The sequence below is a fragment of the Triticum urartu genome, chromosome 5A (genome assembly GCF_056163025.1).
Source record: "Triticum urartu cultivar PI428250 chromosome 5A, HENAU_Tu73, whole genome shotgun sequence".
NCBI lineage: Eukaryota > Viridiplantae > Streptophyta > Magnoliopsida > Poales > Poaceae > Triticum > Triticum urartu.
The window spans coordinates 19,657,154-19,683,314 of record NC_141877.1 but is presented as its reverse complement, the minus strand read 5'-3'; the positions used below and the strand labels follow the sequence as shown (position 1 = coordinate 19,683,314).

Sequence of the window (26,161 nt, the reverse complement as noted above, 5' to 3'; positions counted from 1 at the left end):
GACGGGTCTGATGGGCCGCGGCCCAGGCGCGCCGAGACCCAATGCAACGACCAAGTGTAAGTTCGTAAATAGATTTTTGGACCATTAGAAATTTAGTACCACCTCGAATAAGTTTTAAAATTCAAAGTGAAAGCGTAAAATCACGGGAAGAAAGTGCATTGTGACGGTGAACCCACGGAGTCAATCCGTACTTTATTATTAGGGAGAGGTTTTTTACACAAGCGCCCATACAGGCGCCCCTGCATTGGAGATGCCCTCACGACATAGGGGTAAATTTGAGCACACTTCAAAATTAGGGATAAATCTGAGTAGTAGGTTCGAGTTAGGGACACAAACGTAGAAGACCCTTCTTTTTCTGGGCCAAGATTAATTCGTTTCCTACTAAAATAGACAGGTGATGAGGAAAGATCTCATCGGGCTCATTCTTAATCCTTACCTAATAAAAACACGCAACAAAATGGAAGGAAGCAATAAAAAACCTTATTTGAAATATTGGATCGTACTGGTCGAGTTATGCTTATACGCGTGACAGGTGAAGGACAGAGAATACTGAACAATACCTCTGCCCAATCATGAGTTGCCAATTGTTTTAACGCCCGGGCTAGCCTCTCCCGACGATTCCTCAATCCTCATCATCTTCTCTCGGCTTCTATATAAGCACGTACGGCCCTGAGATGTAGACAAACACAAATCTATACCTACTCTCCTCCTCCTTTCTTTGAGCGAGCAATGGCGCCGAAGCGGAAGGGTGGGAATGGGCGGCAGAAGACCATCATGCGGCGGGTCGAGAAGGAGGGCGCCCGACAGGTGTGCTTCGCCAAGCGCCGTCAGGGTCTGTTTAACAAAGCCAATGAGCTGGCGGTGATGTGCGGCGCCGAGGTAGCCGCCATTGCCCAATCACCCGGTGGCAATGCTTTCTCCTTTGGTCATTGTCGGTGTCAAAACCGGCGGATCTCGGATAGGGGATCCCGAACTGTGCGTCTAGGCCGGATGGTAACAGGAGGCAAGGGACACGAAGTTTTACCCAGGTTTGGGCCCTCTTGATGGAGGTAAAACCCTACGTCCTGCTTGATTAATATTGAAGATATGGGTGTTACAAGAGTGGATCTACCACGAGATCAGAGAGGCTAAACCCTAGAAGCTAGCCTACGGTATGATTGTATGTTGTGATTGTTGTCCTACGGACTAAAACCCTTCGGTTTATATAGACACCAGAGAGGGTTAGGGTTACACAAGGTCGGTTACAAAGGAGGAGATATCCATATACGTATTGCCTAGCTTGCCTTCCACGTCAAGTAGAGTCCCATCCGGACACGAGACGAAGTCTTCAATCTTGTATCTTCATAATCTATCAGTCCGGCCAATGGAGATAGTCCGGCTGTCCGGAGACCCCCTAATCTAGGACTCCCTCAGTAGCCCCCGAACCAGGCTTCAATGACGATGAGTCCGGCGCGCAGTTGTCTTCGGCATTGCAAGGCGGGTTCCTTCTCCAAATTCTGTGTACCTGTCGAAATAATGTCCGGTTCCTTGTGATGATTCATACTTCTTGGCTTCTACGCCCAATAATGGCCACTTTCCACGTGTCGAGCGAATACGAAGAGCCAGGGTGTTTTCACATTTACCCCCTAGCTATGTAAATGAGCCGCCTATTTAAAAAGACGAGGATTCAGATCCAAATCACATCATCCTCCCTTGCCGAGTCTTCATCGGAGCGTGCCCGACAGAGATCCATTCCACCATGGCCAGTCGACGCAGCTCCTCCTCTCGCACCCCTAGTTCCAAGCCTGGAGATTGGGAGAGATGTTCCATCCCGCACAGTAAATTGGTGATGCTTTAGTCCAAGGGATTTCTTCCCTAGCGTACCTGGTCCCGGTTCGAGCCGGGCTGGCCACCTATAATGGCGGAGAGCAAGCGGAGAACCGTTCCAATCCCTCCAAGGGAGAGCGGGTGTGCCTTGTCCCTTATCTAGTAAGAGGGCTCGGATTCCCAATCCATCCGTTTCTCCAAGGGCTTCTGGAGTTCTATGGCCTCCAGTTGCACAACCTTACGCCTGCCTCCCTACTGCACATCGCGGGATTCGTAGCCCTTTGCGAGTTATTTTTGGGCTGTGAGGCTCATTTCGCTCTGTGGAAGAAGCTGTTCTGCCTTGTGCCCCGTTCTAAGAAGGGATCAATATATCAAGTGGGCGGAGCCGAAGTGTGGCGTATCGCTGGAACCGGATACCTATCCGGGACCCCGAAGAAGACGTCCGAAGACTGGCCTTCAGAATGGTTTTATATAGAAGATGTCCCCCTTTCGGACCCTATTCGGATCGGCCTTCCTGAGTTTGACAACGCTCCTTTGAAGAAGCGCCAGAGCTGGCATCCACGGAGCCCCCTGGAGGAAGACGACCGGGACATTCTTTATCTGATGAGCCGGATAAGCTCTTTAGCTCGATCCGGATTGACCATGATCGAGGTCATGGCTATATGCATTATGCGGGGGGTGTAGTCGCTCCAGTACAGAGGCCACCCCATGTGGGACTTCAACGGGGAGGATGACGCCACCCGCCATGGCCGCAAAGGGCTGGGATCGGCTGCTGATCTAATAAAGATCTTGTCCACTTTGTACAAGGGAGAAGAGGAGGAATTCCTCCATATCAACCCGCAGGGCAGATTTTCCATGTATAATCCTCCGAGCTGGGTAAGCGGAGATTGTTTCTCGCCCGTCCGTTTCATATTCCCGTAGTTAAAGTATTCATGCTAGCGATTTTATCGCAGGAGCTGCGCCAGGCAGCAAAGGAGATAAACAGCCCACCTCCACAGCCCGAGGACCCTGGACGGTCCCTTGACCCGGCCTCCTAGGAGGATCCGAACATATCCGTGGAGCTGATCGACGGGGTTTTTTACCAAGGGAGTAATGACAATACATTGGTGGCCATTACGGTCGATTACCCTAGGCTAGTTCCAACCTCACAGGTGACTGAGACCGAAATCCTAGCACTTAAAAAGGGATCCGTCCTTGTGCTCTTTTTTTTCATTGCCGTATAATAGTCGTGTCTTGCAGGGGAGGTCCTCGGGGCAGAAGGCCGAGCCTATGGCAACTAGCCAACAAGGGGCCGCTAGGCCAGGCAGGCTGAAAAGATCCGCAGTCCGGATTGAGGCACCGGCGTAGCGGTATAGCGCGCCGTCTTTATCGCAAGACATTATTTACAGAGGCATATTAACGCCCATGCCTTCTTTTTAGGAGAAAGAGCGCTCGCCGGACTATACCCGGAGAGGCTACCAACCGCGCCTCCACAAGCCAGGCTCCAAGGCCGGACTCAGGGGTGGGAACGAGTACAAGGCGTGCACCGGGGGCTCCTTCGACAGAGGATACGAATAGACTGTCCGCCACCCAATCCGAGGTGGAAAGTTCCATGAACCATAGGCGTCGCCGGACTGTTCTTCGTGACGCTTGTTTCTCCCAAGAGGCTTTAGATGCCTTCAACTCGGGAGATGCGCACCTCCGTGCCGCTCAAAATGGTCTAGCCAAAGCCACGGAGCAGTATGTAAAAGACATACGGGTGAGAAAATTTGATGATTATATATATCAGTAGCCCCTGAGACTTGAAGCAGTTAGGATAACTGATTTAAGAATCATTTGTTATGTAGGTTCTTACAGAAAAGAATACTCAACTGTCCCAGGAGTTGGAAGAGTGCAAAGCCCAACTTCAGGCCGCACTGTCCGCCGCAGGGGAGCCCAATGTCAGGACCCCGATTCTAAGTCACACCGATCTAGCCTGTAACACCTCATATCACTTTGCGGCCTCACGCACGGTATTTCCATGGGTGTCGCCTTACCATGGCCCGGGACCGTTTGCGCCTTTTGGCTCATGTATATGATAGTGTCGCTAGCATCCATATGACAGAGAACCCGGGCCGACATGACTAGTCGTGAACCCAAAGTGGCACTAATTTACGAGGACAGGCATACATGAATCAACATCGAGCATGTCGGTCAGCAGCGTGCGAATCCGGGCTGTAGCACTGGGCTAACAGGACTCCGGTGAACCGGGCTATAGCAGCCTAGGCAGGACTCCAGATGTCACCGCGTGAAATTTCCCCGAAGGGACAGACACAGGAACAAAGTGAATCACATGCCGACCAGTCAAGTGTTCCGGAGCAGTAGTGCTGGGCTAGCAGGACTCCGGTGAACCGGGCTGTAGCGGACTACTATGGCTCATGGAAGCACAAGACTACATTTCCCCATAAGAGAGGCTACTAAGGATAAACAACTAGGTTGTCGGATCCCACACATACCAAGCATTTCAATCATACACACAATATGCTCAATATGTGGAATACAACATGGCATCACAACAAGACTCTACGACTCAGAGTATTATTCATTAGGCTCCAAGGAGCGAGATATTACAAACATGGGTCTCATGACCCAACATACAGAGCATACAAGCAACAAGCACATGCGGAAGCTTAACTTGTCTGAGTACAGACAACTACAAATGAAGAAGGCTCAGAAGCCTGACTATCTACAAGACCCTCCCAAGGGTACAAGATCGTAGCTGAGGTAGCAAGCTAAATGTCGAAGTCCAAGCGGAACTACTAGTGATACTGACGTCTCTCTGCAAAACATAATTTAAGCAAACGTGAGTACAAATGTACCCAGCAAGACTTACATCAAAACTAGCTACATATGCATCGGTATCAACAAAGAGGTGGTGGAGTATAACTGCAGCAAGCCAGCTTTGACTCGGTGGCTATCCTGAACTACGACTGCAAATAACTCTTTGTGGTGGCGCACACGAGTCCACATATTCACAATATCAATACACCAATATGGATCCGCTCCCGTCTTCCTACGAGAACGCCATCCATAGCACTCACGCTTATCTTGCGCATTTTAAATTATCCACTTTCACTTGTCTATGAACTATGCAAGGGGTCCAAGTTTCCATATCTGAGGAATCCGGCTATTCAAATAGATAATGATAACCCTGCAGGGGTGTACTTCTTCACACACGCTCTCGCCACTTACCACCATGTACACGTCGTGTATCTCGGCAACGTTCAAGCGGAAGCCCGGCGAGGGAGTCGGCCACGACCTGACTAACCAACAAGTCTCTAGTCCAGGTTTATCGCCTATTCTGGTTCCATCCGCAAGGAGATCCGGCCGGGTGTCGCTCACGGCCCCAAACGATGTGTGCAGGGTTCCCAAGCCCACCATCCGGGTGCCACTTGGTACACCATGCCACTGTGCCTAGTCTGTCCCAAGCCCACCTGTACCGGGTGCCACTTGGTAGACTACTAACACTACCTACAAACACCAGAAACTAGTTGCAACTCCTGGATAGAGATCGAGTTGATTAATAAGCCGAGAGGGGCCGAGTTACCGGAACCCAATGTGTGGTAGTAACTGTTCATGGATCACAAACACAGAACTCATTTCCTGAGGACGGCTGCAATGAGACAACCCACCATGTACTCCTATATGGCCTCTCACCGCTACCTTTATCAAATCATGTTCACACACTTAGCTCTCAACAGTAGGACATGTTCACCACATTCCAATTCATCCCCGGTGAATTAGACCTGACTCAACTCAAAGCAGTAGCAGGCATGACATACAAGCACGAATGAGTAGGCACATCAGGGCTCAAACAACTCCTACTCATGCTAGTGGGTTTCATCTATTTTACTGTGGCAATGACAGGTCATGCAGAGGAAAAGGGGTTCAACTACCGCAGCATGTAACAGTTGAATCGTTGTTGTCCTAATGCAATAAAAGAGAGCAGGAGCGAGAGAGAGAGATTGTATCGGAATGAACAAGAGGGTTTTGCTTGCCTGGCACTTCTGAAGATAGTATAGTTCTTCATCGGTGTCATCGATCACATCGTCGGAACCACGTCTATCGAGAGGGGACAAACACCGGCAACTGAGAAAGAACACAATCAATGCAATGCCACAATATGATGCATGATCATGACATGGCAATATGCTGTGATTTGAGCTAATGCATCTAGCTATGATTTAAATGAAATTGGTTTGAATACATGATTCAAATTCCAACTCCATATATGATTATTTAAATGCCTTTTATTTGTTTTGTCCAAAACAGAGGACAAACATTGTTCAAACATGCATGAAAATGGTACAGATGGATTCCTTGAATTTTTCTGATAATTTTCCATATATAATTTATTTAATTCTGAGCTACGGTTGATTTTCTATGATTTTTAGAAGTTTGGGGTATTTTCTGAAATTTATAAATCATTTCTGATTTATTTTAATTCCAGAAAACTTTATTGCATCAGCACTGCATCATCATGACGTCAGCAGGTCAAAAGGGCGTGGTCTAGGTCAAACCTGACGTGTGGGGTCCACATGTCAATGTAAGAGGGCAAGAACAGAGGCTGACTAGTGGGGCCAGGTCAACGCTGAGGTGGCGGGTCAAAGCATTAGCTTAATTGAAGCAGGGAATAACCCTGTGGTTAATTATGAGGTGGGGCCTGGCTGTCTGTGACTCTTGGGTTTGATTAAGAGGTGGTTAACGCCTAATTAACCTGGCCACATCAGCACGGTCCGGGTTAGTCCGCCGGCGACCATCCAGCGCGGCGGAGGCACGCCGGAAACACTGCTCCGGCAGTATTTTGATGCACCGAGGGCACCAGGAGATGCCCCTTTCTCGCCCCCATCCAACGGACCAAGCTAGAGGGCGCGGGGTGGCCGGAATCTCACCGGCGTTGAGGTTTGGCGGCGGCAGAGCCACGAGCGTTGATGAGAACGACGCCACAGAGCATGGGAGGAGGAATTGTGGTGGTGTTCGTCTCCTGGGAGGGTGCAGAGCTCGTTGGCAGGCCCGGACGCAGGTTGCAGCAGCTCTAGCCGCGGCGGCCCCATGGCCAGCAGTGGCGAGCTTGGGAGCTTGCGGAAACGGCGACTAGAGGACGTGCGAGGCCAGGGTGAGAGAGGGGTTTCATTCGCGAGCTCACCACGGTTCGGGCAGAGTAGAAGAAGAGGTCGGGGAAGCGCTGTGGCCGGCAAATCGACGACGGCGGGGACGGAGCAGAGGCGGCGATGGGAACGATGGGGGCGACGTTCTGCTGCTCCCTGCCTTGCGTGCGTCGACGAGAGAGGGTAGCGCGGGATGGTGGAGTTCTGGGAAGGCGGTGGTGCTTGGGGACGACGGCGGCCACGCGAGCGAAGCACGGCGGCGACGGGCTCCTCTCGGTGAGCACAGAAATGAGAGGGGGAGGGGCTAGAGCGAGGGAGAAGTGAGAGGGGGGCTCGGGCGTCTCCAGGCACGGGGTCAAGGAGGAGGACGAGCCTCCAGCGCGAAACAGGAGGTGGCCAGGGCAGCGTCGGCGCTCGCCACGCACCTGTTTGTCCTCCTGGCAGAGGAGGAAGAAGACACGCGAGCCCCTGGTGGGCTGGGCCAGCAGTGCCAGGCCAGCTGGGCTGCCAGGTAAGGCCAGGTAAGCCTTTTCCTTTTCCTGTTTTCTTTTACTATTTTGTTTTCTTTGTTCTGATTTAGTTTAGGAACTAAATCATTTTAGATAATTCTGAAAATTATTTTGGAGGTTAACTGAATTATTTCAGGGCTCCACAAATAACTTCAGAATATTTGGACCATTTAAAATATATATATATATAGCATTTAAATGGCTCCAATTCAAATACTTTAGTGTTAATTCAAAAATCCAAAGATGACCTAAAAATAGATTCATCATTTTTGGGAGAGGTTTTCACCTTAACCAGAAATCATGAACTTTTCTTAGGGACATTTTGGATTTATTGAAAAGATTTTAATCAAGCCTAGATGGATTGATTTAGTGCTAGGGTTTGAACAATCCCCATTTCAAGTTTAAAAGAAATTTAGACATGATGCAACAACCAAGCTAGTCCAAGTGCATAGCAAGGCTAGGGATATTACAACTCTCCCCTACTAAACAAGAATCTCGTCCCGAGATTAAAGACGTGAGGTAAGAGGAAAGGGGGTCACAAAACTATCACAATCTTCATGATCCATTTGCCCTTCTCGAGGATGTTGATTCACTGCTTCAATTGATCTTGACGTCTTTACTTTCGAGATCTTTGTCCAACACAGTGACGACACAAGAAACTCTACAGGAATCGATCTTCTCAAAGAACGAGCAACTCAAGATCAACTCATGGAGTGAGACGTTGAAACATCTCATGAGCTGAGACGCTAACTCACGTCAGGTGGGAAGGAAGGAAACAGATGACGAAAGTTCAATTTGGTAGGCAAGAATTCCACGCTTGAGTAAGATGGTACAAGAGTTCAAAGTAGCGAGGAAATAATTGCCATGATTCCATAACAGAGCACCTTAGAGAAGGTGACTCATAGATATATTCCCTCAAGTGGCAAAAGAATTACTTGTGATATTGAGATCATTGGAACTCTTTATACCAGCCTAAGGCAATCACAAACGATCATTTGAAGGAGTTCGAAAGGATGACATACTCGGACTAGAACGAAAGATGTGGACTACCTTGTTGAAGACAACGTAATGGATGGTTTTTGCCTATCATCAGAAATGGATGGGACCCATGGTAGGACCACTTTCGAAGATGATCCTGAACATCAATTACTGAGAAGGGCAGCCCATGGAAAATTGGCACAACGGGGTGCAAGCTGGGAACAAAATGCAAATGTTGGGAATGTTCCAACCATCATATCTGCCTGAGATTTAGATCTGGTTAGAAACAGGATGCTTCAGACTCAACATGTCTGAAAAGAAGAGTTGCAACGCAAATCGACGAGATGACGTTGCGAGATTCTCGGGAAATGAACTACGATAGCAAGCTCAAAAACATGAGTTGGTTCTGCTACATACATGTGAGCATGTTGTCCAAGACAAGCATGACCACATAGTAGTCTTATAATAAAACACTATCGAGTTCAGGTGGAAACCATCATCGAGGATATCGAAGTCTTGTGCATTACCATGGATTAGCAGTTAACTTCTTTTCCTAGAACAAATCAATCAGTGGCTTGGTGTGCTACGGAATTCATATGGAACGAAGATGATCAGTCTAACAGACCACAGAATACTTCGCACGTGCATGACCGACTCGGGATGATTCCAGAGGAAGCAAAAACAAGCTTTCTCGAATTCACGTCGACAACTTGCATCGATTGCACGTGAACTTAGAGGAAGTCGCTACTTTCATCCAAACATATGCTTCATGAACGGAACATGAGGGCATTGTTTACAAAGTTTCCAACACTAGCTTAATGTTTAACACGAATCATGGGGGAGACAAGATGCTGCTGATGGACTCAATAGCAACTCATCGGAATTTCCATATCACTGGACTTCCACTATCATGTGAACACGGTGATAGCATTGGTCAGACCAAAAGATGTAACGGTGTATGCTCAAGGGGTCAACCACGAGTAGGACAACATTACGAATATCGTTGGTTCTGATTTGACTTGACGATAGCCCATACTCAAGTCAAAGTTTGACAAGACAATAGATTCAACAACTGATCACGAGGACCAATTGGTGAAGATATCATCTTTCTTCAACACACACACACACACACAAGGATATCCCTTCAGAAAGAACCAAATTCGGCAAAGCTTTTTATCTTCCAACTCTCCAAGTTGTTGTTTAGCTTAACCAACTAGCTCAGGGGTAACCAACACGGATTCTTGGAGAAGGGGTGGTTTATAAGAAACCAACTTGATCACGAACTCAACATAGCGGTCAGGTGACAACCTGGTGATACTTCCGAGAAGATATTTGGAAAATCACGAACCACCGATATGTTACTAAGCTCGAGAATAATCTTGCTTTGCGAGGCAAGATGATGTGACCAATAGAGCAAGGATTTGACACAATCCTAACTCATTGATCGAATAGTGCTCCGGAAATAAGGACTAGGTAGCACGATCAATCTTAGAATGATGATTCAATAACCAACATGCTAAGAATGAGTTTATTGTCCATTAACTACCAAGCAACGGGGTTGCTAGGAGTATTGATGTCACACATCACGATTCACTTGTCGGTGTTCTGGTTACAATAACATGAGGACCAAGGAATGAATAATGATGGCAAGAAGTATCACTGTATCAAGAGTTCATAGGATGGCGTGCAATTCCCATGACATTCTTGACATAAGACGGTAATACTTCAGGGTAGAACAGAATCAAAAGCTGGATTGGCATTTTGATCTGCGAAATACAAATACTTTGACCCAATCCTAGATATGGATGAGGTACTGGAGTTTGTTTCTCCTAGTCATTCTGAAATAGAATGGCTTGACGGACCACAAAAATAATAGGCATCGATAACATGAATGCACAACTATTCTTGACTATCAAATGATAGACGTGGGTCAGAATACAACTAAAGAGAACAACTCAAGGAACATATAACTTTTTGAGTTGTGGATTCATGGGTTAGTATGTCAAACGAGTTCAACATATTTCTTCCGGATAACCCATGCAGAATGATAGAACTGGCAGAGTCACAACTATCGAATGAAGAACTCGTCAAGAGAACTCTTGTTGTGATCTTTTCGTTTAGAGAACTTATGCCTTGGCTGGTTCATGGTATTGGAAGAATGAGATACCATGGACCTCGAGGACTATCGTAAGGTTACTAATATCTTATGGGAACTAGCAAATACTAACAACAGAAAGTAAGTGGATGAGTGAATCTTGGGTCAGGAACCCAAGAGTAGAATACCTACTACTAAATGGCATCACGGGATGCTTTCGAGAGCAATAGCCAGAATCATCACATTGGGAATACAAAGCATTGCTAGATTACTAGGTGACTCTCTAAGACACCTAGGGTCATAATAATAGCTCCAACATATATGTCGAGGCAACAGAGTACCTCAACTCACTAGCTAGTGTGCTTATTCTGACCAAAAGGACATCGGGAACGGAGGAAGGATTTGCAAATGCATCAAATTATTTAGAAACATGTAATGACTCGGACAGCACAACGGTTGTAAATGCTCGAGAAGATTTGAGACATCCTGCAAAAATGGTGGCATAACCACTCAACATCACAATATCAAGGTTCTGAGGCCAGTTATGAACATATGGAAGTAGTAGGAACTGAACTAGGGCTTGAACTCAACAATCCTAGGCCACTACGGTTTAGTAACACGTCATCCTGAGAGACAGAAGAGAAGCCTAGTTCTTAACCCCGTAGAAAAGATAAGATGACTCAGATCACAAGGTCATGAGGATAAGGAGTAAAAAGAGCCTTACGTTCCCTTCCACAATCAATTCCCTTACATAACTAAAGCATTTCTAGACACGACTTCGACCATCTTGGCTTGGTAATCCTACAGGCAGTCATGCTCTGATACCAAAGCTGTCAGGACCCCGATTCTAAGTCACACCGATCTAGCCTGTAACACCTCATATCACTTTGCGGCCTCACGCACGGTATTTCCATGGGTGTCGCCTTACCATGGCCCGGGACCGTTTGCGCCTTTTGGCTCATGTATATGATAGTGTCGCTAGCATCCATATGACAGAGAACCCGGGCCGACATGACTAGTCGTGAACCCAAAGTGGCACTAACTTACGAGGACAGGCATACATGAATCAACATCGAGCATGTCGGTCAGCAGCGTGCGAATCCGGGCTGTAGCACTGGGCTAACAGGACTCCGGTGAACCGGGCTATAGCAGCCTAGGCAGGACTCCAGATGTCACCACGTGAAATTTCCCCGAAGGGACAGACACAGGAACAAAGTGAATCACATGCCGACCAGTCAAGTGTTCCGGAGCAGTAGTGCTGGGCTAGCAGGACTCCGGTGAACCGGGCTGTAGCGGACTACTATGGCTCATGGAAGCACAAGACTACATTTCCCCATAAGAGAGGCTACTAAGGATAAACAACTAGGTTGTCGGATCCCACACATACCAAGCATTTCAATCATACACACAATATGCTCAATATGTGGAATACAACATGGCATCACAACAAGACTCTACGACTCAGAGTATTATTCACTAGGCTCCAAGGAGCGAGATATTACAAACATGGGTCTCATGACCCAACATACAGAGCATACAAGCAACAAGCACATGCGGAAGCTTAACTTGTCTGAGTACAGACAACTACAAATGAAGAAGGCTCAGAAGCCTGACTATCTACAAGACCCTCCCAACGGTACAAGATCGTAGCTGAGGTAGCAAGCTAAATGTCGGAGTCCAAGCGGAACTACTAGTGATACTGACGTCTCTCTGCAAAACATAATTTAAGCAAACGTGAGTACAAATGTACCCAGCAAGACTTACATCAGAACTAGCTACATATGCATCGGTATCAACAAAGAGGTGGTGGAGTATAACTGCAGCAAGCCAGCTTTGATTCGGTGCCTATCCTGAACTACGACTGCAAATAACTCTTTGCGGTGGCGCACACGAGTCCACATATTCACCATATCAATACACCAATATGGATCCGCTCCCGTCTTCCTACGAGAACGCCATCCATAGCACTCACGCTTATCTTGCACATTTTAAATTATCCACTTTCACTTGTCTATGAACTATGCAAGGGGTCCAAGTTTCCATATCCGAGGAATCCGGCTATTCAAATAGATAATGATAACCCTGCAGGGGTGTACTTCTTCACACACGCTCTCGCCACTTACCACCATGTACACGTCGTGTATCTCGGCAACCTTCAAGCGGAAGCCTGGCGAGGGAGTCGGCCACGACCTGACTAACCAACAAGTCTCTAGTCCAGGTTTATCGCCTATTCGGGTTCCATCCGCAAGGAGATCCGGCCGGGGTGTTGCTCACGGCCCCAAACGATGTGTGCAGGGTTCCCAAGCCCACCATCCGGGTGCCACTTGGTACACCGTGCCACTGTGCCTAGTCTGTCCCAAGCCCACCTGTACCGGGTGCCACTTGGTAGACTACTAACACTACCTACAAACACCAAAAACTAGTTGCAACTCCTGGACAGAGATCGAGTTGATTAATAAGCCGAGAGGGGCCGAGTTACCGGAACCCAATGTGTGGTAGTAATTGTTCATGGATCACAAACAAAGAACTCAGTTCCTGAGGACGGCTGCAATGAGACAACCCACCATGTACTCCTACATGGCCTCTCACCACTACCATTACCAAATCGTGTTCACACACTTAGCTCTCAATAGTAGGACATGTTCACCACATTCCAATTCATCCCCGATGAATCAGACCTGACTCAACTCTAAGCAGTAGCAGGCATGACATACAAGCCAGAGCCACGGAGCAGTATGTAAAAGACATACGGGTGAGAAAATTTGATGATTATATATATCAGTAGCCCCTGAGACTTGAAGCAGTTAGGATAACTGATTTAAGGATCATTTGTTATGTAGGTTCTTACAGAAAAGAATACTCAACTGTCCCAGGAGCTGGAAGAGTGCAAAGCCCAACTTCAGGCCGCACTGTCCGCCACAGGGGAGCCCAATGTCAGGACCCCGATTCTAAGTCACACCGATCTAGCCTGTAACACCTCATATCACTTTGCGGCCTCACGCACGGTATTCCCATGGGTGTCGCCTTACCATGGCCCGGGACCGTTTGCGCCTTTTGGCTCATGTATATGATAGTGTCGCTAGCATCCATATGATAGAGAACCCGGGCCGACATGACTAGTCGTGAACCCAAAGTGGCACTAACTTACGAGGACAGGCATACATGAATCAACATCGAGCATGTCGGTCAGCAGCGTGCGAATCCGGGCTGTAGCACTGGGCTAACAGGACTCCGGTGAACCGGGCTATAGCAGGCTAGGCAGGACTCCAGATGTCACCGCGTGACATTTCCCCGAAGGGACAGACACAGGAACGAAGTGAATCACATGCCGACCAGTCAAGTGTTCCGGAGCAGTAGTGCTGGGCTAGCAGGACTCCGGTGAACCGGGCTGTAGCGGACTACTATGGCTCATGGAAGCACAAGACTACATTTCCCCATAAGAGAGGCTACTAAGGATAAACAACTAGGTTGTCGGATCCCACACATACCAAGCATTTCAATCATACACACAATATGCTCAATATGTGGAATACAACATGGCATCACAACAAGACTCTACGACTCAGAGTATTATTCACTAGGCTCCAAGGAGCGAGATATTACAAACATGGGTCTCATGACCCAACATACAGAGCATACAAGCAACAAGCACATGCGGAAGCTTAACTTGTCTGAGTACAGACAACTACAAATGAAGAAGGCTCAGAAGCCTGACTATCTACAAGACCCTCCCAAGGGTACAAGATCGTAGCTGAGGTAGCAAGCTAAATGTCGAAGTCCAAGCAGAACTACTAGTGATACTGACGTCTCTCTGCAAAACATAATTTAAGCAAACGTGAGTACAAATATACCCAGCAAGACTTACATCAAAACTAGCTACATATGCATCGGTATCAACAAAGAGGTGGTGGAGTATAACTGCAGCAAGCCAGCTTTGACTCAGTGGCTATCCTGAACTACGACTGCAAATAACTCTTTGTGGTGGCGCACACGAGTCCACATATTCACCATATCAATACACCAATATGGATCCGCTCCCGTCTTCCTACGAGAACGCCATCCATAGCACTCACGCTTATCTTGCGCATTTTAAATTATCCACTTTCACTTGTCTATGAACTATGCAAGGGGTCCAAGTTTCCATATCCGAGGAATCCGGCTATTCAAATAGATAATGATAACCCTGCAGGGGTGTACTTCTTCACACACGCTCTCGCCACTTACCACCATGTACACGTCGTGTATCTTGGCAACCTTCAAGCGGAAGCCCGGCGAGGGAGTCGGCCACGACCTGACTAACCAACAAGTCTCTAGTCCAGGTTTATCACCTATTCGGGTTCCATCCGCAAGGAGATCCGGCCGGGTGTCGCTCACGGCCCCAAACGATGTGTGCAGGGTTCCCAAGCCCACCATCCGGGTGCCACTTGGTACACCATGCCACTGTGCCTAGTCTGTCCCAAGCCCACCTGTACCGGGTGCCACTTGGTAGACTACTAACACTACCTACAAACACCAGAAACTAGTTGCAACTCCTGGATAGAGATCGAGTTGATTAATAAGCCGAGAGGGGCCGAGTTACCGGAACCCAATGTGTGGTAGTAACTGTTCATGGATCACAAACACAGAACTCATTTCCTGAGGACGGCTGCAATGAGACAACCCACCATGTACTCCTATATGGCCTCTCACCGCTACCTTTATCAAATCATGTTCACACACTTAGCTCTCAACAGTAGGACATGTTCACCACATTCCAATTCATCCCCGGTGAATTAGACCTGACTCAACTCAAAGCAGTAGCAGGCATGACATATAAGCACGAATGAGTAGGCACATCAGGGCTCAAACAACTCCTACTCATGCTAGTGGGTTTCATCTATTTTACTGTGGCAATGACAGGTCATGCAGAGGAAAAGGGGTTCAACTACCGCAGCATGTAACAGTTGAATCGTTGTTGTCCTAATGCAATAAAAGAGAGCAGGAGCGAGAGAGAGGGATTGTATCGGAATGAACAAGAGGGTTTTGCTTGCCTGGCACTTCTGAAGATAGTATAGTTCTTCATCGGTGTCATCGATCACATCGTCGGAACCACGTCTATCGAGAGGGGACAAACACCGGCAACTGAGAAAGAACACAATCAATGCAATGCCACAATATGATGCATGATCATGACATGGCAATATGCTGTGATTTGAGCTAATGCATCTAGCTATGATTTAAATGAAATTGGTTTGAATACATGATTCAAATTCCAACTCCATATATGATTATTTAAATGCCTTTTATTTGTTTTGTCCAAAACAGAGGACAAACATTGTTCAAACATGCATGAAAATGGTACAGATGGATTCCTTGAATTTTTCTGATAATTTTCCATATATAATTTATTTAATTCTGAGCTACGGTTGATTTTCTATGATTTTTAGAAGTTTGGGGTATTTTCTGAAATTTATAAATCATTTCTGATTTATTTTAATTCCAGAAAACTTTATTGCGTCAGCACTGCATCATCATGACGTCAGCAGGTCAACAGGGCACGGTCCAGGTCAAACCTGATGTGTGGGGTCCACACGTCAGTGTAACAGGGCAAGAACAGAGGCTGACTAGTGGGGCCAGGTCAATGCTGAGGTGGCGGGTCAAAGCATTAGCTTAATTAAAGCAGGGAATAACCCTGTGGTTAATTATGAGGTGGGGCCCGGCTGTTTGTGACTCTTGGGTTTGATTAAGAGGTGGTTAACGCCTAATTAACCTGGCCACGTCAGCACGGCCGGGGTTAGTCCGCCGGCGACCATCCAGCGCGGCGGAGGCACGCCGGAAACACTGCTCCGGCAGTATTTCGATGCACCGAGGGCACCAGGAGATGCCCCTTTCTCGCCCCCATCCAACGGACCAAGCTAGAGGGCGTGGGGTGGCCGGAATCTCGCCGGCGTTGAGGATTGGCGGCGGGAGAGCCACGGGCGTTGATGAGAACGACGCCACAAAGCATGGGAGGAGGAACTGTGGTGGTGTTCGTCTCCTGGGAGGGTGCGGAGCTCGTTGGCAGGCCCGGACGCGGGTTGCAGCAGCTCTAGCCGCGGCAGCACCATGGCCAGCGGTGGCGAGCTCGGGAGCTTGCGGAAACGGCGACTAGAGGACGTGCGAGGCCGGGGTGAGAGAGGGGTTTCGTTCGCGAGCTCACCACTGTTCGGGTGGAGTCGAAGAAGAGGCCGGGGAAGCGCTGTGGCCGGCAAATCGACGACGGCGGGGACGAAGCAGAGGCGGCGATGGGAATGATGGGGGCGACGTTCTGCTGCTCCCTGCCTTGCGTGGGTCGACGAGAGAGGGTAGCGCGGGATGGTGGAGCTCTGGGAAGGCGGTGGCGCTTGGGGACGGCGGCCACGCGAGCGAAGCACGGCGGTGACGGGCTCCTCTCGGTGAGCACAGAAACGAGAGGGGGAGGGGCTAGAGCGAGGGAGAAGTGAGAGGGGGGCTCGGGCATCACTGGGCACGGGGTCAGGGAGGACGACGAGCCTCCAGTGCGAAGCAGGAGGTGGCCAGGGCAGCGTCGGCGCTCGCCACGCACCCGTTTGTCCTCCTGGCAGAGGAGGAAGAAGACACGCGAGCCCCTGGTGGGCTGGGCCAGCAGTGCCAGGCCAGCTGGGCTGCCAGGTAAGGCCAGGTAAGCCTTTTCCTTTTCCTGTTTTTCTTTTACTATTTTGTTTTCTTTGTTCTGATTTAGTTTAGGAACTAAATCATTTTAGATAATTCTGAAAATTATTTTGGAGGTTAACTGAATTATTTCAGGGCTCCACAAATAACTTTAGAATATTTGGACCATTTAAAATATATATAGCATTTAAACGGCTCCAATTCAAATACTTTTGTGTTAATTCAAAAATCCAAAGATGACCTAAAAATATATTCATCATTTTTGGGACAGGTTTTCACCTTAACCAGAAATCATGAACTTTTCTTAGGGACATTTTGGGTTTATTGAAAAAGATTTTAAGCAAGCCTAGATGGATTGATTTAGTGCTAGGGTTTGAACAATCCCCATTTCAAGTTTAAAAGAAATTTAGACATGATGCAACAACCAAGCTAGTCCAAGTGCATAGCAAGGCTAGGGATGTTACACCCAAGGAGACCCCCACTGGTAACATATCCGTCAAATGATAAGTATCATATTAGAGTGCGGCTTTATATGCAAATCTGACGATAAAATTGCAGATGACGCTGGAGTGAATCCAGATAAACAACAGCTCATACGCCAACTGAAGGCTGGTGAGAGCGTGCTAACGAGGGTGAGGCAGGAGAAGAATGATCTCCAAGATGCCAACACCAAGCTGGGCGTGGAACTGAAAGATGTTCGTGCCCAACTGTCGGATTCTGTTAAGGAGAATCGGTGGCTTCGATGCGGCATATTTAGTAAGTGCTTGAATGAACTTTGAAAAAGAGTTCGGCGAGGAAGCTGGCTGACAGGGTTATGTCTGTAGGTATGCTGACAGGACGTCCTGCCGAGGAGATGCCTAGTTCATCGGGTGATCTTCTTCCCGAGCTCGCACAGTTACACGAACGAGTTCGGCAGGTGATGCAAGGCGTTGCCCAGGCCTTGTGGCCGTCCGTCTCCATACCCGAAGGCCTTGGAGAGCTTGCAGAAAAGCTGAAGGGAGCACGGCGGCGTTTCCAATTATGGAAGATATCGGCCTGCCGTCAGGGCGCCAGGGAGGCTTGGGCAATGGTGAAGACACGGTACACGAAGGCTGACCCGAACCACATGGCCGAAGTCGGACCTATGGGGCCTGACGGCAAGGAGATCCCTGTGAATTTAGTGTACGGCCAAGTAGAATTGGCCGCAAAGTATTCCCAACAGGACTGTAGACTAGACAGCCTATTGGAGGGCATTGAAGAGGAATTCAACCAATCAAATTGACTATGTAATTGTAAAGTGACATATATGATGTCTTCTAGCCGGATTGTAGATCGTTTGTCGTGGCGGACCTTTTCGCTTCAACCTCGGGACCCGACAGTCCGGAGTGTATCCGAATACCCTCTCGGTTATATAAGAACCGGGGCATGCGTGGAGACCAGGCGTAGGGGTCATTAGTGCTTTATCAGACAAGTGCCCAACTAGTTATGTTATATTACATGGGTAGTAAGAAACATCTTCCAGAGAGAATAGTTCCGTTAAGGGTTCCTTTCCCTGGGTAGGCATGCCCTAAAGTGCATGTCCGGACTGCGACAAGAAGCGCAGTAAAAACGTCTGGGGGCAGATATGGTTAATAAATAGAAAGTCATCTTTTGTTCACCGACCGAATATTCTCTTAAGAACGCTAGCTTTCGGCTTCACCCAGTCTGAGGTACACGTCCGGCTGACCCGGCGGTAACAATCGCAGAGGTGCTCCCCTTATGCCCTAGCCGAATTAACGGGAACGTAGGGCATAAATACAAGAGCCAGGCAACCCAGCTTGGCCAAAACTTAAGTCATATCGATGCATATAATGGTGAAAAAAGGTACATGCGGAAGTATAACGCATGTGTTGGGCGTGATGCCCAGGTAAATAATTTAAGCTTCTGTGAAAGAAGCCCCCAGGTGTAGATAGTGCAGCTAGCGCCTCTGTAATGTACAAGTGAGGCACAAGGTGACCCGTGAAGGTCTAGAGGAATAAAAGAAAGAAAGGGAAACAAGACAGACGATGCATATGCAGAAAATGGACAAAGGGAGGGGACTAACATAAAGTCCGATGCTAGGCGTAGAATCTTCGGAGCCTGGCTGCGTTCCATGGGTTCGGCTCGATTCGACTAGTCGATGCATCCCGCAGTCAGTACGCTCCGCCGGTCAGAACTTGGTCGATGATGAAGGGACCTTCCCATTTGGGCTCTAGCTTGTTCTTTTTCTTATCCGGCAGCCGGAGAACTAGTTCGCCAACGTTATAAGTTTTGGCTTGTACGTCTCTTCTTTGGTATCTGCGAGCCTGTTGCTGGTAAAATGCAGAACGGGCTTTGGCTACGTCGCGCTCTTCCTCCAAGGTGTCCAGACTGTCCTGCCGATCGAGCTCGGCTTCTCTTTCTTCGTACATGCGCACTCGAGGTGAGTCATGAATTATGTCACAGGGCAGGACTGCCTCTGCGCCGTACACCATAAAAAATGGTGTGTATCCGGTACTACGATTCGGCGTGGTCTGCAGCCCCCAGAGTACGGAGTCGAGCTCCTCAACCCAGTGCGTGTCAGACTCTGTTAAGGAGCGCACTAGTCTGGGTCTAATGCCGCTCATTATAAGACCATTTGCTCGTTCGACTTGACCGTTGGTTTGTGGGTGGTAGACTGAAGCATAATCGAGCTTGATGCCCATTTTGCTGCACCAGAGTTTTACCTCGTCAGCCGTGAAGTTCGTGCCGTTCTCAGTGATGATGCTGTGGGGGACGCCGTAGCGATGTACAACCCCGGATATAAAATCTATCACCGGTCCGGATTCGGCTGTTTTAACCGGTTTGGCCTCTATCCACTTGGTTAATTTATCCACCATAACCAATAAGTATTTTTTCTTGTGGGTTCCACCTTTAAGGGGTCCAACCATGTCGAGCCCCCAGACCACAAAGGGCCATGTAATGGGGATTGTTCGGAGGGCGGTGGGTGGCATATGGCTTTGATTTGCAAAGAGCTGGCAACCGGCGCAGCGCTGGACTAAGTCCTGTGCGTCTGCCCGGGCCGTTGGCCAATAGAATCCTGTACGGAAGGCCTTGCTCACAAGAGCTCGGGCTGCGGCGTGATGACCGACGAGTCCTGCATGAATTTCTGCCAAAAGGTTCCGTCCCTCCTCTTCGGAGATGCACCGTTGGAGGACTCCGGTAGCGCTTTTATTGTACAATTCTCCCTCGTGGACCCTGTAGGCCTTTGATCGCCGCACTATGCAGCATGCCTCATTTTGGTCCTCCGGGAGTTCCTGTCTAGTTAAGTAGGCCAGGAATGGTTCTGTCCATGGGGCAATAATGACCATTATTTCGTGGGTTGATTGTGTTATTTCGGTGGCGGAGCCTCCGATTGTGTCAGGGAGTTCGGTATCGGGTATTTTGGCTGGGTCCGGACTGTTGTTACCGGTGTCCCCTTCCCATGCTACGGATGGCTTGAACATCCTTTCCAGAAAAATGTTGGGAGGGACCACGTCGCGTTTGGCGCCAATGCGGGTAAGGATATCCGCCGCCTGATTGTTTTCTCGAGCCACATGGTGAAATTCGAGCCCTTCGAACCGAGCTGACATTTTTAGGACGACATTGCGATAAGCGGCCATTTTTGGATCCTTGGCATCAAAATCTCCATTTATTTGGGATATCGCGAGGTTTGAATCCCCGCGCACCTCTAGGTGTTGAATGCCCATGGATACTGCCATCCGGAGACCATGGAGAAGAGCATCATATTCGGCTGCGTTGTTGGAGTCTGTATACATTATCTGCAGTACGTATTGAATGGTGTCTCCTGTTGGGGACGTCAAAACGACGCCAGCCCCCAGACCAGCCAGCATTTTGGAGCCGTCGAAGTGCATGATCCAGTTTGAATATGTGTCGTACTCTTTAGGGAGTTCGGTTTCCGTCCATTCAGCGACAAAGTCAGCCAAAACTTGCGATTTAATAGCTCGCCGTGGTTTGTAAGTTATGTCGAACGACGCCAGCCCCCAGACCAGCCAGCATTTTGGAGCCGTCGAAGTGCATGATCCAGTTTGAATATGTGTCGTACTCTTTAGGGAGTTCGGTTTCCGTCCATTCAGCGACAAAGTCAGCCAAAACTTGCGATTTAATAGCTCGCCGTGGTTTGTAAGTTATGTCGAACGAGAGGAGCTCAATGGCCCATTTGGCAATATGGCCCGTCGCGTCGCGGTTGTTTATAATATCGTTAAGTGGTACTTCCGAGGCTACCGTTATCGAACACTCTTGAAAGTAGTGTCGTAGCTTCCGGGATGCCATAAATACCGCGTACGCTATCTTTTGATAATGCGGGTACCATGATTTGCATGGGGTAAGGACTGTGGACACGTAGTAAACTGGCTTTTGAAGGGGAAATTTGTGTCCGTCCGCTTCTTGCTCGACGACAAGCACTGCGCTTACTACTTGATGAGTTGCCGCAATGTATAATAGCATTGGTTTGCCAGTGTTTGGCGCGGCCAGGACTGGGTTTGTTTCCAATATGGCTTTTATTTCGTTCAGTCCGGCCGTGGTGGCGTCCGTCCACTCGAAGTGTTCGGTGCGTCGTAAGAGGCGATAAAGGGGTAATGCCTTTTCTCCCAAGCGGGAGATAAAGCGGCTTAGAGCCGCCATGCATCCAGTTAATTTTTGTATTTGCTTGAGGTCAGTTGGGGTAGCCAACTGTGACAGCGCTCGGATTTTGGCCGGATTAGCTTCAATACCTCTGCTGGAGACGATGAATCCCAGGAGCTTTCCTACTGGTACGCCGAAAACGCATTTTTCCGGATTGAGCTTGATGTCATATGTTCGGAGGTTGTCGAATGTGACCCTCAAGTCGTGTACTAGGGTTTCGACATGCTTGGTTTTAACGACCACGTCATCCACGTATGCCTCCACTGTTTTACCGATCTGGTTTGCCAGGCATGTCTGAATCATGCGCTGATATGTTGCATCGGCGTTTTTTTAGCCCGAAGGGCATTGTGTTGAAGCAGAATGGGTCGTATGGTGTGATGAATGCCGTTGCGGCTTGGTCTGGCTCTGCCATTTTGATTTGATGCTATCCGGAGTATGCGTCGAGGAAACACAATGAATCGTGTCCTGCGGTAGCATCGATGATTTGATCGATGCGGGGGAGGTGGAAGGGATCCTTTGGGCATGCCTTATTAAGGTCCTTAAAATCGACGCACAAGCGCCAGGATTTGTCCTTCTTTGGCACCATCACCAGGTTTGCTAGCCAGTCTGGATGTTTTATGTCTCTGATGAATCCGGCCTCCAATAGCTTGGCTAGTTCCTCTCCCATGGCTTGTCTTTTAGGCTCGGAGAAACGTCGAAGAGCCTGCTTGACTGGCTTGAATCCTTTTAGGATATTTAGGCTGTGTTCAGCCAGCCTGCGTGGGATTCTTGGCATGTCTGAAGGGTGCCAGGCAAAAATGTCCCAGTTCTCGCGTAGGAACTCTCGCAGTGCGGCGTCAACATCAGGGTTTAGTTGTGCCCCGATGGAAGCTGTTTTTGTAGGGTCCGTTGGATGGACTTGGAATTTGACTATTTCGTCCGCCGGTTTAAAGGAGGTGGCCTTGGATCTTTTATCGAGTATCACGTCGTCCCTGTTCACCGTGGAGCGCAGCGTAGTTAGTTCTTCGGCCGCTAGGGCTTCGGATAGTGCCTCAAGGGCCAGTGCAGCTGTCTTATTTTCGGCGCAGAGTGCTATGTCCGGATCACTAACAAGAGTGATGATTCCGTTGGGCCCGGGCATTTTGAGCTTCATGTACCCATAGTGGGGTATGGCTTGGAAGATTGTAAACGCCTCCCGCCCTAATAGACCGTGGTATCCGCTGCTGAACGGGGCCACTTGGAATGTAATTTCTTCGGACCTGTAATTATCCGACGTGCCGAATACCACGTCTAGTGTGATTTTTCCGGCGCAGCGTGCTTCCCGATTGGGGATGATTCCTCTAAAGGTTGTGCTACTTTGCTTAATGCGGCTCCAGTCTATTTCCATCTTTTGAAGAATTTCCTCCTAGATGAGGTTTAATCCGCTGCCGCCATCCATGAGTACCTTGGTCAGTCAAAAGCCGTCCACGATTGGACTGAGGACCAGTGCGGCTGGTACTCGGGCTGTTCGGAATTTAGGTTCGTCACTGGCATTGAAGGTAATAGCCGTGTCGCTCCAAGGATTTGTTTCTGCTATGTGGCAGATTTCGGACGTGCTGCGGAGTGTTCGCTTCCGTCTTTTATTTGACGCGAAGGTCTCGAAGACCGTTAAGACCGTACTGTTGTCCTCAGGGTGGTGCTCTGTGGTTTTTGGGAGGAGTAGGTACTCACCACTTTTGGCTACCTGCCGGAGTATCCAGCATGCTCTAAGGCTGTGCGTTGGTATCGCATCCGCTGTACTATGAATTTTGCAGGGTCCGTTGAGCCATCCCTCCAGTACGGTTCCTTACCCCGTAGAGGGCTTTTGCTTTTTGGTAGTTAACCCAGGTGTGTTGTGATAATGCACCCTTTTATTTCGGACTGGGTTTGTATTCAGGGCCGGATTATCCCAAAATTTTATTTCGGTTTTCCAGACGCTTTCCATCGCACAGTACTTTCGTACTATGGACACCAAGTCGGCAAAGCGAGTGATTTCGCGACGACTTATGGCGTTGAGGATTTCCTTGTCCGTGCAATTATTGCAGAAGAGTGAAATTGCGTCTTCCTCGCGGCAGTCCTTTATCCTGTTCTTGACCAGGAGGAATCTGGCCCAGTAATGGTGTACTGTTTTTGCTGGCTCTTGCCTAATTTGGGATAGACCGCGTATGTTTGGGTGGGTGGGTGGAATTGAATCTGAATCCTCACCCAATCTGAGGCTCAGTGGCCAAGGAGTTTCCGGACTCGAAAGTTTGGATTCTTGGATGTTTTTCGGTAAATCTGGCCCGCTGCCCGATTCTGGGTTCAGGCCTTGAGTGACATCCTCCCCTCCGCGGGTATCCGGCTTGGAAGGATCGGGAATCCGGACGTAGCTAGTCCTTAAGATAGATGAAGTTTTGCCGCATTGTTCTTCCACCACTGCAACGTGATGGGTGACCTGGGAGAGTTAATTTCTCTTAGATCGGGTTTAGGTCCAATCTGATCGTAGTCTGTAGCGACTCCCAGGGCGGCGATACGATCCAAGAGCTCGTTCAGGGAAGAGATCTCCATTGGATCTAACTGCTCGGCGAGTTCCGAGTTGATGTGAAGATTGCTTTCGATGACCCGAGAAGTCATCGTCGGCGCAGCGGCCGAACAGGCGATCATAAGAAAACCACCTAGCCGGAGAGTTTGGCCGATAGCCAGAACTCCCTCAGCGATAGCCGTCTTTGAAGACGGGACGAGACATCCTTCCTTGTGGCGACGGCACAACGAAACTCTCAATGAAAGCACCAATGTCGGTGTCAAAACCGGCGGATCTCGAGTAGGGGGTCCCGAACTGTGCCTCTAGGCCGGATGCTAACAGGAGTCAAGGGACACGAAGTTTTACCCAGGTTCGGGCCCTCTTGATGGAGGTAAAACCCTACGTCCTGCTTGATTAATACTGAAGATATGGGTGTTACAAGAGTGGATCTACCACGAGATCAGAGAGGCTAAACCCTAGAAGCTAGCCTACGGTATGATTGTATGTTGTGATTGTTGTCCTACGGACTAAAACCCTTCGGTTTATATAGACAATGGAGAGGGTTAGGGTTACACAAGGTCGGTTACAAAGGAGGAGATATCCATATACGTATTGCCTAGCTTGCCTTCCACGCCAAGTAGAGTCCCATCCGAACATGAGACGAAGTCTTCAACCTTGTATCTTCATAGTCTATCAGTCCGGCCAATGGAGATAGTCCGGCTGTCCGGAGACCCCCTAATCCAGGACTCCCTCAGTCACCCCTCTGCTGAGGCCGTCATAGACCGCTTCCTAGCGGGCAGCGCGACGGGAGTCCTGAGCGCCACCGACAATAAGAAGCTGAAGAAGTTGCACCTGCAGCATGGTGAGTTATGCACATAGCTCAAGGAGGTGAAGATGCGGAAAGAGTGCATGGAGGAGGCCATGGCAAAGAAGCGCGCTGTGGGGGACCAGATTGCGGTGTGGCTTAACCCCAAACTAGGTGACATGGGGGAGGAGATGATGGCCTTCACCACCAAGCTAATGCCGGTGCGGGTCGCTGTCTCTGAATGCGCAAACCAGGTACTCCTGAATCTCGGAATGGAGAACATCCTTCGCGCGCTCCAGGTGCCTGGGATGCCACTGCCACAACAGCTCTTCGGTGGAAGTACCTTTGAGTTTGGTAGCACCAGCACCAACACTGGGATGGAGATGCAGCAGATGCATATGGCAATGCCTCCAACTCAAGGATTCTCCATAGGGATGGATATGCACCATATGCCAATGGCGATGCCTCCGCCGAGCTTGGCCTACGACATGAATATGCAGCAGATTCTTGTGTCGGTTCCTCCACCGCCCGAGTTTGGCGCTGGGATGGAGATGCAACAGATGGTTATGGTGATGTCGCCTCAACCAGAGTTCGCCGCCGGGACGGAGAAGCACCAGGTGACTATGGCGATGCCGCCGCCGGAGTTCCTTGCTGATATGGAGATGCCGCCACCTATGGGGATAGCCGCTGGGACAGAGATGATGCGGCAGGCGGCCGGGACGAACATGGGGTTCCCATATTGAAGAGAAGAAGACAAGATCCATATCGAGTTCTGAGTACGAGTGCGAGTCCGAGAGTGAGGGTCTGAGTCTGTCCGAGTTAAACTATCCATTGACGCATCGTATGCATGGATGGATGTCGATCTCTTAGTTCATTGCCAATCTAGTTGTATTATTCATCGTGCTTGCAGGTGATGATCCATCTACCTATGTGGAAGATTCATTACCGTAGTATTAATGGCTTGCAATCTTTGTATTTGTGGTACCGTGACAGAAAAGTAAGGAATGAAATACTATTAAGCCTTTTCTTTGGTTCTCTTTGCTGGCAACAACACAAGAA

At 48.9% G+C, this 26,161-nt stretch overlaps 1 pseudogene; it reads left to right on the top strand.

Moving 5' to 3' along the window:
- The first annotated feature begins 729 nt into the window (after positions 1-729).
- LOC147967575 (uncharacterized) lies at positions 730-25,845 on the top strand (annotated as a pseudogene).
- The last annotated feature ends 316 nt before the right edge of the window (positions 25,846-26,161 follow it).